Genomic DNA, 13,466 nt, shown 5'->3' with positions numbered 1-13,466 from the left:
TTCTGTGTGTAACAGTGCTGAAATTATTAGCTTATTAATCAGTTAGTCAACTGACAGAAGACTAATTGATAATATATCTTATATGGTTTTGGTTTTTGAACTGTTGGTCAAACAAAACAAGCAGTTGGAAATTGTAAACTATTTTATCCCATGTCATTTAATCTGCCCACGCAGCGTTATTTCCTCATATTTGATGCATTTACGAGTGCACTAATTTTACGACTGTTTACATTGTTGGGTTGGTTGTCACATGGTTCAGACAAAGGCTGTCCTTCAAAAACAGTATATTAACATTAATATAATCTTGACCCTTTAATCTATTTTGCCCAAACTGGTCACAGGCAGGAAATTGGATCCAGGCACTTTTTCATTTCCCTCATGAATTCATTTCATGTTCCTTTTTTTCCACACACACAGAGAAAAATGTAAAAAAAATACCCTGGAGGATTCTGAATGGCTCAAATATGATAACTCATTAAAAGTCACGTAGGCATGGGTGGTAAATTACTAATCATTATTATGTACATAGGTGAATATTAGTGTTGGATAAAATCTAATACTACTTTGCATGACATTTGTGATTCTCCATCCACTTCAAAAAGACATTTGAGAGGGAAACAGGTTTAAAGTCTGAGGGGAAGTTTCCTCCACGGCCACACGAGGGCAGCAAATCACCACCTGGCGGAGCTATATACGCCACCTTTGGATCCCTTTGTCATTTAAACTGCTGAACAGTTTAATCTCAGTGTTTGCATGTATCATTCTTCGTCTATTGATTCCTTGAAGTTTTAAGCAAAGAGAGGTTTGTCTTGTTTGACAGGAGAGTCAACACAGTTCGCACTTCACATAATGTCCTGAGCGTGAGTTGGTTAACAGTACAGTACAGCTTACAATAGGCAGCCTGTTTGCACATGGAGGTGGTTTGACGCCGCGTGTTGGTGAGACTGAATGTTCTCTGACCGCGCTTGAAGTTTCTGGTATTTATACAGCAGGTAGAGGTTACAGCAAACTGAGACACAGTGAATGATTCATAGCTGCTTGTTCTCGCCGAAGAACGCCATTAGAAACTTCCTCATTGTATGGATCTTTCTGGGTCAACTTAACGATAAGGCAAACAATAGTCTTGTATTGTTCTTCAGTCACATGAAAAGGACCAAAACTAACTAATTACCTAATTAATTGATCTTACAAACGAGTATTGTCAATATATACAATATAACAGTACTCCATTATAATATACATATTCCTTCATTCTGATGCACATGTACACTGTAGTTCATTGTGACTCAATCCCTCATAGGAAATACTCACTACAGCAGCAAGTGTGTATTAATCCACAGCTGAAAATAGTCCCCAACTAATCAACAATTTACTCTTTCTTGAGTTACCTTTGCTGATTATTACACTGCCAACATTTAAGGAAATTACTTTGCCTTTTATTTAAATGAAACTAAATGTTTGAGAACCCTTTTTTAAAGATGTATGTCTTCAATAAGTACGAATGGGTTCGGGGCTGAGAGCCGCAGACGGAGCAGGCAAGACGGAAAAATGATTGGTTCTGGTATTTTCATAGGCTTTGCTGACAATAAGAAAAATATGAAAATAACAGAGCACTCTTGCCTTCCATATGAAAATGTAATTGGTACTTTAACATGTGTCTTGTCATTGGTGCATGTAAAATGTACTTAAAATACATTAAATGTAAGTTATAGAACCGGACCTTTCTGTTTTACATTAGCCAGAGACAACACACTTTGTCACAGTTATATCTTGTATCCATCATCTCGCAGCCCCACGACTCCGGTTCTGCCATTTATAATATTCCAGTTGTTGGTTCCCATAGACCGCAATGCTTCCCCCCACCTCTCAGTTGTGTTTACAGACACAAGTTTAACTCTCTATCGAATATCCACTGCTCCATATATCAGCTCCACACGGTTCATTTCATCTTGTAAATGTCATGTACGTGAGGTTTGTTTGGGTGTGTCGAGCTCTGGTAACCAGACCAACACCGGGCTTTGATGGTCGACACAGAGTTTGGCTTCGTCTGCAGGTTGACGTGATGTTTTCAGCAGTGTGGAGAAGAAACAGGGAAACCAGCCATCAGGGCCTCTGAACGCCAAATGAAATATTATTCCACTGGAATAATACGCTGCTGGCAGGAAAAGTGCTGAATAAATCAAATTATACATCTGATTTTGACAAGAATTGTAATTGTAATTCTCACAGTTATTACTGCAGTGGCGTCTGTTGTGATGTAAAATGGGGACAGAAATCAAATGAGAATATTCTCTGTGTTGCTCAGCAGTCGGCATGTTGAAGGGATGGAGGACACATGCAGTTATCCTGTCTAATTACTCTGTATATTATACAGTCTGCAATGCTAGCACTCAAGTAAATAAATACTGTAAATAAACATAAACACTGGTTGCTAATTGTCAAAGGGCTTTAGACCGTGGGGCCGGCAGGAGGCTGTTTGTGTGTTTGTTTTGCCATATAAGGTATTGCAGGATTATTGTCACAACGTTACTCTGAGGGGCACTTTCACATGCAGCCCCATCACTCACAGTGACATGTGGCACGTGTCACCTTCAGGAGCCGCAGTGTTTCCATGGCTTTATATGGTGGAATCACAACATCAAAGAGCACAGGCCAAAAATCACAGAGGTGAAGGGAAGAGGAGGTGGAGGAGGAGGAGGTGGTGGCAGACCGAGGGAATGAAGACGAAATGCAAAATGAGGATGAAATGGAAATTCAAAGTGACAAGAAGCAGGAAAAGGAGGAGGAGGAGAAAACGGAGCAGGGGAGTGAGCGAGAGAGAAAACAGCAGGAGAAAAAGTCAGGGAGGGAGAAAGGAGAAATAATTCAACATGACTCTTGTGGCTTTCGGAGATAAGTATCTGAGAGTTTCTCGTCTGCTTTAACACAACCTGTGATCTGACTGAACTCAAATTCATAGCTGAGCAAAAGATGGAGCCAAAAAAACTGCAAAATTCATGAGCAATCAGTTGATCAGACACGTTATAAACAAGCCAACTGTTTAGCAAGATTAGCCAAAATACATTTTCACAGCAGGTCAAAGCTGAACCAGGAAGAGATAATAACTTCACTGTTCCTTCATTTTGTTTAACACTGGTCTTACTGCTGGTAATTCACTTCTTTTCAGCCATGTTGCTACAAATCTCAGCAATTAACTTGGTGAGTGCGATGTTTATGTAATTATTATCAATGGTAAAAACGGACAAAATGACAAAAATACAATCCGAGTCAATGAATACTTGTCATTTGCAGACATGAAAGTAAAACAAACTATAAATGATTCAAAAACATGTTTACTACTCGATGTTACCGAGGTCGTCTGCTTGTCACGTCCTCGCCCTCCACTTTCCCTCACTGTCCTGCAGCTCTGACCTATTTTGGTATTGGGATGATAACATCTGTTTGCCTGGGAATCTTCAAGCACACAGAGAAAGAGAGAGAGAGGGAGAGAAAGAGAGAGAGGGAGAAAGTTAGTGCTTTGTTTGAACTCAGCTGCCCTGTAAGTGTGAGACGGTTCGTGTTTATCTTAATACACATTAGATAGAGGCAGAACTACGCCACCACACTTGTTCTGATGCAGGTCAGTAAAGACACTTAAGTTCAAGCTATGATCCAACATCGCTTCAAAACCCCGAGCAGCTGTCTGGTCTGGCCGAGCGGATCACTGTAAACACCCTGTTAATTGACATGCACTGGGACACTCCTGCTCACAGCATGAAGATGTAAACATGTGTGTACACACTGCTTCAAATATAATATTCCACTCTGGTAAACGTATAAAATACAGTGGATATGAGCTCAGACTGCCAGTAAACTCCATTAGAAACACAAGTGCAGACGTAAACACAGTAATTTTGTTTAGAGTTGTTTAAATAAGGTATTATGGTCCAAATATTTGTAAAGGAGGACGAGCATGACTTCATCTGGTTGGATTTTTATCATGCCAGGTTTATATCTTCCTCACTGCTCACACTCAGCAAAAAGTGAGGCTCAAATTTGCATCTGTTTGAGGATAAAAGCCTCAGTTTTGAGCATCAGTTTGAAATATGTGTATTATGAGTCCCCTGAAATTATGGAAGTAAACACCAGATAATAGTCACAAGCGATTTACGTTAATATTTCTACACACATACATATATATATATATATATATGTATATGTCACGGCTGGAAAAAAATCAAGAAAATGAAGAAACATATTCACAATTCTGACATAGTTAACATACAGAAACGTTACAAGTCCGACAAACCAGCCACAACCAAATCAACCCTGGCTTCTTTTCTGTGGTAGACCTGAGCGGAAGGTAGAACAGTCAGAAAAAGAAACAGGCTGCACGCATTGTGCTGAGTCTAATGCTTTTCCATCAGTGACCTTTTATCTGCTCTCCAGGCAACCCCCACCATCGCTTCACTGTCGCCGCTTTTGACGCCAGAGTTTGTTATTTAAATGTCATTTCTATATTCGACTTGGCAACATCACAGACCCCGCAGACCTCTGTGTTTGCAGGTTCTACACTGTGTTTGCAGTTTGTTTTTTGTTATCTATATATCCAGGTAGACAACTCTAGAAATCTAGGCTTGCTGCCAAGTGTGTGAGTCTCCGGTTTGTGCACACATCTGCTCTCCGGCTCATATTGTGTGTACACCTGCTGCTGCATATTTAAATGAAAACTGAAATTAAAAAATTAACATTGGAAGCTTGGAAACCTCTGACCAATCGCTCTGTCGGCCAAAACCTACATTTGTTCAGCTGCTGGAGCAAGAAATCCATTTGATCTCATCCATTTCTGTCTTTGGCTCCGATTCCACCACTGAGGCAGAACAGGTGCAAACTGTCCTGTTAAATAAAACATTAATACTCATTTAATGTCTTTGTCCTCTCCCATTGCTTCAATCAGCAACAGCTTTAGAAGTGGAAACGCTGCATATACAGTATTAGAAACAAATCTTTCCCTGAAGTTCTATATGTGCGTTTCCTCTCACTCAAATGAAAGAACTTCAGTTTCTCTCTCTCTCTCTCTCTCTCTCTCTCTCTCTCCGCTTGTTCCACGAAAGTTCAAGCATCGACCTGTGACCTTGTCGACAGCCTCCTCTCAGTACGACCTCTTCTCAGCCCTGACAGGAGTCACCGCTCCGATGCTTTTTGAACTTGACATCTCTTTCACTCTCTCTCTTCCTTTCCACCTGGTTTTCTAAGTCATTTTTCCTTTTTTCCTTCCGCCCCTTTTCTTCCAGGTCTCTCCCGTTTTGTTTTCACTTGTTTTCAATTATCCTCAATTTTACAGTCAAACACATTCCTCACCTCTTGCGCTTCAGAGAAAACAGCTGCCAATATTAATTCAGAATATTTATATCCTCTGCCTTATTTCATGGAATGCTGAAATTGTCATTTTTCCTTGAGTCATCTCATCTCATTTTTCCATTTCGGAGCACGGCATCCAATTTTATGCCGCAAGGGATCAGCAGGAGGTGATACATGCAGCATGTGCCTCTATCGGATCCAAGATGGCAGATGTTGAAGTGGGAGTGATGCCGTCAGAGGGGCCTCATTTGGCCCCTGACGGCAACACGTGAGCCGCGTGGAGTTACATTCCTGTCACAGGCCAAGGTGATTTTCATCACCGGATCGGCCGACTGGTTCCTGCATGTCCAGGCAACAACAGCGAGCCAGGTGACGTCTTATTAATCTTAATCATATCATCGTATTTGGAGGAAAAATCTGCAATTAGTCACACTACGCAGATGTTTAAAAACTTTCCCGAGCCCAAAGATCTGGAATTACATTTCGGTGCTTCTCCTTTTCTGTGCAGACGTTTTCTCTCCTCTGTTCCTCTCCTGGTTGATTCAGTGTCTTTTACATTAACACAGACTCTACTGACTTCCTGTGATGTAAGAGGTTTGTTTTTCTGGAGAATGTATGAACACTAATTTTGAATAATCATAATATTTTGGTGAGACAATGATAGAAGCACCTTTCAAAACACAGAAAAGACAAGGAATAAAGGGAGTAAATTGAAAACATGCAGCAGTGTTTTGAACCAGCTGTAGTCTTTGGATGTCTCGCCTGCTGATACCAGGATAAAGAGCGTTGCAGTAGTCCAGACTGGACGAGATAAAAGCACAGATGACCTTCTCTAGATCTGCAGATCAAAGCAGTGATCAGATCTTTTCCTTTCCTATAATGATGGATATCGGAAGACATCTGTTACCAGCGGCTTTAAATCACATCGGCCAAAAATGGAGAGAGATTTAAATGTCTCTCTCTCTCTCTTTCTCTCTACTGACCATCTCTTTGTTTCCAAAACTGCCTTTTTTGACCATCATCACACTCATTGGACTTGTCTAACTTGATGTGACGAAGGGATGAAGCTGTGGGAGGAATGTTGGGTTTGTTAGACCAAACAGGAAGTGCTCTGGTCAGGAAAGTGGGTGGCTTGGTTTCTGGATGACCTCTCCGCATTGCATGTCTCTTCTACTTGATTCTTGCTTTCCAATTGGAGTCCACGAACCGATCCTGTCAGACAGAGCGTCTTTCCAGAGCCTGCTGAGTTCCCATAGTTGTTGTTATTGTGGTGGTTTTATTTCAGTCATTTGTCCGTGTGTTTCTAATGATATTTTACTTTATGACACAGCTCTACTCTCAGTCCTACATTAGACAGGATTACCTTTTTCTTTAAGAATGAGCTTGAGGGACACACACACACACACACACACACACACACACACACACACACACACACACACACACACACACACACACGTGTTTCCACCACAGGAATTTTCCCAGGGGACCAAGAACCTTTTGAAGAACTGGAGGAAACAGTGAAAATTTTATTTCCTGTATGACGTTCTGGATGGAAGTAAAAAGTCCCTGCTCTGGAGATTAGACTTTATGATTTCTCAGGATATATTAGGGTGGAGTTTGAAGGGCGGACTGTTGCTGGTGGGTCAAAAACAGATGCCATGAATATTTCAACTCATGAACCGCTTCATCCTGAAAATGATGATGTGCTGGATGATTGTAATAATATTATTAGGTTAAAACCAAAGTTAGAATCTGTTTTTGCCTTCATGCCGAGCTTAAAAAAATAAAAAAGGGTAAGATACATAAAGCAATAGTAACCACGTGTGAGCGAGCTGAGAGCGTGAGCGAACGACGATGGGGAAACAAAACGAGTGAAGAGGAGAAATAAAAATTTAATTTGTCAATTGTTTTATCGCCGTTATGTTCTAAAGCTGAAACGTACACAACAGTAAATACAGAGAATAAAATGATTACTCTGTGTTGTTATTTTTTTAAATCCATCATTGGTCTAAATTTTCTAATCTTGCAAATGAAACTGCACCAAAGCTCCTGGAACTTTTTAGGCCGAAACGTTTCATCAGACTCTGCTCTAAAGTGACTTTTAGCCTGTTTGTACGATACAAGCTCCGTCTTTTGTCTCATGCATCTGTTTTTCTTTTACTGATGAATGAAATAGGTTTTATACATACCAACTCTCCGAACTCTCACAATGAAACAGGATGTGTGCAGCCAGATAGGACGCAGTTAATGGGTTGGACTCGCTGGACCTGGCCTATGGACCTGCACCAACACACACACACACACACATACAGGGGGATAAGCATGTTGATAATCTGAATTGCATCCCTGCAAATAGGCTGGTGAATGACAGCTGGTGAACTCTGCCTCCCCAGACAACTGCTGGGCTGTGAGCCAATAGAAATGCAGAAAGTGGGTCAGCATGGTAGATTATACTCCCGTCAGTGATGGAGACCTGCCCGGATATTAGTTTTCCTTCTCTTATTGTTCAGTTAGTCAGATATAAACGCCACTGGACCAAAGCCTCTTAGAGCCACTTACAATGATTATATTAATCTGATTTAAGGGTCTTTGTAAATCAAATCCCTCTGAGGGATTTATGGAGCTGATGAAAACTGTAAGTTGTTTCCCTCGCTGTGGCAGCTGCTGAAGTCATTGTCTGATGATGTTTGCTGAAATATATTAAGGTCATAAAAGGGTAAAAAAAAAAAAAAAATAAGAGTAAAAACAGAATTAACATATTTTAATTCTGTCACATAACAGTGATTGTTGCTGTTATTTTGAAAACAATATTCTTTAAATGCTTTCTTTTTCACTGAAGTGTATTTATCTGTTTCATCCGTTATATATTGTATGTATATATATATATATATATATATACACACACATATCTTTTACTCTACCCCAGGTGAAGACTTGTCAAATATTACATTGTACAATTGTGTTGGATAAGATTAATGTTGGAGGTGTGACGTTTGTTGTCTGTGGTCTGTCGTACAGCTGTTACAGTGAAGAAGCTACCTCATGATTTACTTTACCCATGCCCCCCCACCTAGCTGCTGCTTTATTCTGCTGTAGAGAACACAGCAGGAGTTTACAGTCTAACAGAAGGACAACTGGAGATTATTCATATGGCTTATGGAAACTATTTCCCACTGTATTTGTACCAGATGTTCCAGTTTCTCTGTAAACTACTAAACTGTAGTTGCTCCCTCCTGCAGAAAGATAGTTTGGAAGATTCAGAAAAACATATCATGACAGAACTGTGACTTTCTAACATTTCTAATTTAGAAATAAATAAAAGTACATTTACAGTATAATATCAACCAACTGCGGATTGACCAAGCTCCCAAAAACAGCACTTGGTTGTGAAGTTTTTTAGCGCAGCGGCCACAGCCTGAACCGCGGGTCACATGACGCCCTGAGACACAGTGAGACTCCTTTAATCTGCTTCAATCAGCTCCACTGAAATGAATGGGCTGGGTCAATGTACGCACTGGCTGAGCAGCCTCCATTGAAATGAATGTATGCATGTTAGCATTCCTTACTCACTTATACATTATACAAAATGTGTCGTGCATCACAGTCCTGACAAAGGTCCAGATGTTGGTCACCATCACTGCCCCCCCCCCCCCATGCTATAATCAAGTCTAACTCTGGCTTGTGTTACATAACTATTATGTCATCCACAATGTTGACTTTAACAGTCATATGGGGAACCTTAAGGACTTGGCGAAGGTGTGCACAGCGCACACTTCTTCATTTATGAAAATAATGTTCGACTGAACTGGAGCAGTCCAGTGGGTTACATCATTAATTACGTAACGTGGCATTTATACTGTATCCAAAGCACTCTTTATTGGATTACTGAGGAGTCAGAAACGGAGAGTAACCATGTTGTTTAGCCCGAGATGTTACCGTGGCAGATGGGAAATAAAAACCCCTTGAGCTTGATCTAATGCATCCGGGACGCATCTTTGTCAGGGTCTTGTACTGTTGTGTCAGAACTCCCATCCTTCTGGTCAGCACCCACACCTCATAGGTGATGTACATTCTCAAACTCAATTAGCTGCACCGAGCCACTGTTGCACAAGAGCTGCAGAGGATGTGTTACATCACCTGAGAGCCAGCTCCAAGTCACTTCTTGGCCAGCACTGCAAAACACACACTTATATTTTGGCCATATCAAAAGTTTGGACACCCATGCTGGGGAACTGTAAGAAGGCCTGAGTGTAGTAAACAAGGAAGCTTATGTAAGGAGGTCAGAGGTCATGAATATAATGGCCATCCGTGACCAGTTAATGAGAAAGAAAACACACACGCACAGTTTCAACTATACTTCACACACCTGCAAGTGCAGAAAGAAGCTTTTATCATAAACACGCTTATATCACAGACATGCCTTTACTCCTAATTTTCCATTTAAAATTACATTAAATGATCATATTACATGGTACAGTAGTAAGACGTCTCCCTGTTTTCTGACCCGCACATGTTTTAATTTGCTGCTAATGCAAACCCTCTAGTGCTGACGTCATGTGTTCATTGGTTCCACTGTGAACTGTGAAATGGGTTGAGTTGGGGTCATTGGGGTTAAAGTGCTGCATTATATAACACCGTGTGCGTGTGTGTGTGTGTGTGTGTGTGTGTGTGTGTATGTGAGTCACATCAAAGGGTTTAGTTGGTAATAAGAGGTAATAAGTGAGACGGATGGGTTTTTGTGGTGTAAATTACACACTAACTGAACAGGGCAGTGACCGTCTCTCTCTCTCTCTCTCTCTCTCGCTCTTTGTTATCCTTCTCTTTTGTTTTTGAAATTTCCAAAATAAAAGAGTTTAAGCATAAATTTTGCTTTGTCACTGTCACCTTCTACAGATGTTGCTCGCAGACAAACACACACAAACATGCAGACACATGAAAGTATTGAAAACACTGACAGTGACGGTCCAAACTCATGGTGTATATAGAAATATGGATCAAACTCAATTTACACTGTAAAAACCAAAATAAAAAGGTCCGTTTGTTCCATAAAAAAAAAAAAAAACTGTCCACTGTCTGTTGCATAATAATGAAAATGGCCACAGGATTAAAACGACAAGATAGCCGAACACCAGCAGCCGTCTATTAATAGAAAGCTTTATTCCTTCAACATGAACGACGTCGACCTGCCACCAACCATGACTCACATACGTGTCAACCATCAGAGAGGGACATGGAGTGCCAGTGTTGACAGCGGGGGAACCTCTGAAGCCTTGATGTTGGGTTGGGGGGGGTGTCTGTGGTTCTTGATGTCTTCAGTTTTACTCATAGGTCACGGTAGCGCCCCCACCCCCCCGCCTCACCTGCCATTTCCTGCCCACTCATGTCTTCCCTCCATGTTCCACGGTCTGCTGCAGACATCAACAAAGTGCATCCTAAATCTAATTCGTTATTGATCTACGCAAGGAAACTCTTTCACATTCTCCAAAAGGTGAGGACAAAGTCAGAGGTGAGGTGCAGGGCAACGTGGAGAGCCGTTTAAATATCCGTCTCAAGGACACCTGACATGGGACTACATTTAAAAGATAATTTCAAAATAAAACTGCACTAAAAACAAGCTGATGCACTATTAAAAATCCATTTATTTTATTTTAGTTTCACGGATACAAAACACCAACATTAGTCCTGTGTGCAGGGGTATCGCCACAGAGGCTCCAGCTGCAAGGCTCTTTAGCAAAAAAAAAAAACAAAAACTTAAACCCAGCTTCACTTTTGCCAGAACACAACACACAAAGAAATGTAATCAGGCAAGATGCTGCATTTCCAGTATTTACCTCACAGTCTTCACAATGACAAACTAATGAGAAAATCATCCCACAATAATGAGATTGTATTAAAAACCACTCTGCAGTGTTTCAGGATCTAATAAGCCCGTCTGAGTCACATCTATCAAACTGGATCAGGGTTCGATTCCTTAAACAACACACTCCTGCCAACGCAGCCCCTTGAATTGTTTTCAACTCGCAGTGACTCTCCCCTGGGTTTCCACATCTCCTCTTTGTGTTTTCAGGGAAAATAAATATATTCAGATCATAATTCACAGGGACATTAAGTAAAGTTAAATAAGGTGTTCTGACAAATCTCATCATGAAGTGTTACTGTCTCGGCTGGTATGAATGCAGGACATCACATCCACGTGGTTGATGAACTCCTGACTTCACTGTGCTCCCCTTACTCTCCAGCCATTAAAATACCAAAAGGTACGCACCGTGCTCCACATCTAAATCTGCCAAAGAGGATCCTCAAGATTCAAGATCCCTCATGAAGGAATTTGCTTGGACAAATTCTGAGGTTTCCCTCTTACTGTAGGAAAAAGAAAAGTCAAAGCTTTCAGGCATTTTTTGTTCACGGGGAACACGGACGGGAGTGTTGGTGGTGATGACAAAGCAGTAGATGAAAGTTTGGCCTAATCCCCCTTCTTTTAATGTTAGCGAAGGTCAGACTCGTGCCCTCCCGCCCACCTTCACTGGTGCACACATGAAAGGAACGCAGCTATAAAAATAAAAAAAAAAGGACACACACCGGCATGTGGAAAACAGCAGGGGAGCCACTCTGAGGTTTCCCCGCGCTGCAGATGAGAGGCCGAAGTGTGACTGTGGGTGTCTCCTTGTGTGTGCATGTCTGCACATTTACCTGTTAATGCAACGATTCGATGACCTGTTTAAAAAGGCAGAGATCCATTACATGTGTGCTTCATTGTTTGTGAGTCATCATCTGTGCGGCTGACAAGTGTGCGTATCATCAGCACAGAGAGGACGGGGAAGAAGTGTTCAAAAGGGAACTGTAGGCAGGAATCCCTATTGGATTCCTGCCTTTGTAGATGAGAGGGAAAGTCTGCAGGGTCATTTTTAGCCAGAGACTAACATCTTATGTTGGAAGCTTTTATCCAAGGTGCCTCACAGCAGCGTGTCTGTGTGTGTGCATGTGTGAGTGTGTGTGTGTAGTTTAAGCACAGTTCAACTCTGAGGGCAACATGCAGAAACAAGGGTGAAGAGGGCAGGAAGAGGGCTTTATTTGTAGTGTACACTTTGCTTGTGTGCAGTATTTACTCTGCCACCGTTTTGGGAGAATTTTAATTGGTCGTCTTAGTTGATTGTGAATTAATTGCCGTTGCCTCTGGTTTTCTGGACTCGCTCTTAATGAAATGTTACATTAGTTCCTGCAGAGAAATGAAGTCATGAGAACTGTCGGCTAATCATCATCAGTTGACTTTGATAATCAGCAGTCACATTGAAACAGGTCACCTTATAGAGGGCGTGCACTGACGTCACCTTTTTGCATTCCATGTGAGCGAGCAATGGAGGGAACATGGAGTCCACACACACACACACAAATGTGCATACATGGACACACACATGGACAGGAACACAGGTTTTCAGGACACTCTTCTTCATTTGGTTTCCCAACAGGTGTTTTTTTTATCTCGCCACGTCTCGTTTCCTTCAGCCGTCCGCGTCGTGGTTATGTAACTGAACTTTGTTGGAGGTCTTAAATTCTTCTGAGCTGCAATTTGTGGTATTTACATGTAAAAATGTCAAACAAAAAGCAGACATGTTTTTCTTCAGACGGCTCTGCTCGGCTCCTCCCGTAAACTACTGCGCAATTATATTTTGTGGGTTTCAGCTTGGAAGAAACAATGCTATAACACGCTGGGTTCTTTTACAGCAGCTACTTCCATTACAAGACAGGACTGTAAAATTGGATGCAAGCTGGCACAGAGATCTTCCTCTGTTAGTGCCATTACTATGTGATACAATATTTTGCATGTTAACTTAATCCACATCAGATGCAGGGTCCCGTGGGGCTACAAGGGAGAGTTTACTCATGCCTGCTTTTCACTGCAACACGACTGTTGCACCAGAGCTGCAGAAGAAGTATGTCAGAAAAACAATATGTGAGAATATCAACAGGGTTCCTTAGCAGGGAGTTATATGCTTTTTCGGAGTGGGTCAACAGTACAAGCGTAGGGAGTAAAACACGAGTAATAGCTGTTTTGACTGAAATTCATGAGTGGCATTGATCATATCAGACATGATCTCATTGCACAGAAAGCTGGCTGAGGAATC

Source organism: Seriola lalandi, unplaced genomic scaffold, assembly GCF_002814215.2.
Source record: "Seriola lalandi dorsalis isolate HSWRI2012SDOR001 ecotype SW California unplaced genomic scaffold, Sedor1 jcf7180002052459, whole genome shotgun sequence".
Classification (NCBI taxonomy): Eukaryota; Metazoa; Chordata; class Actinopteri; order Carangiformes; family Carangidae; genus Seriola; species Seriola lalandi.
This window is presented reverse-complemented; position numbering follows the sequence as displayed.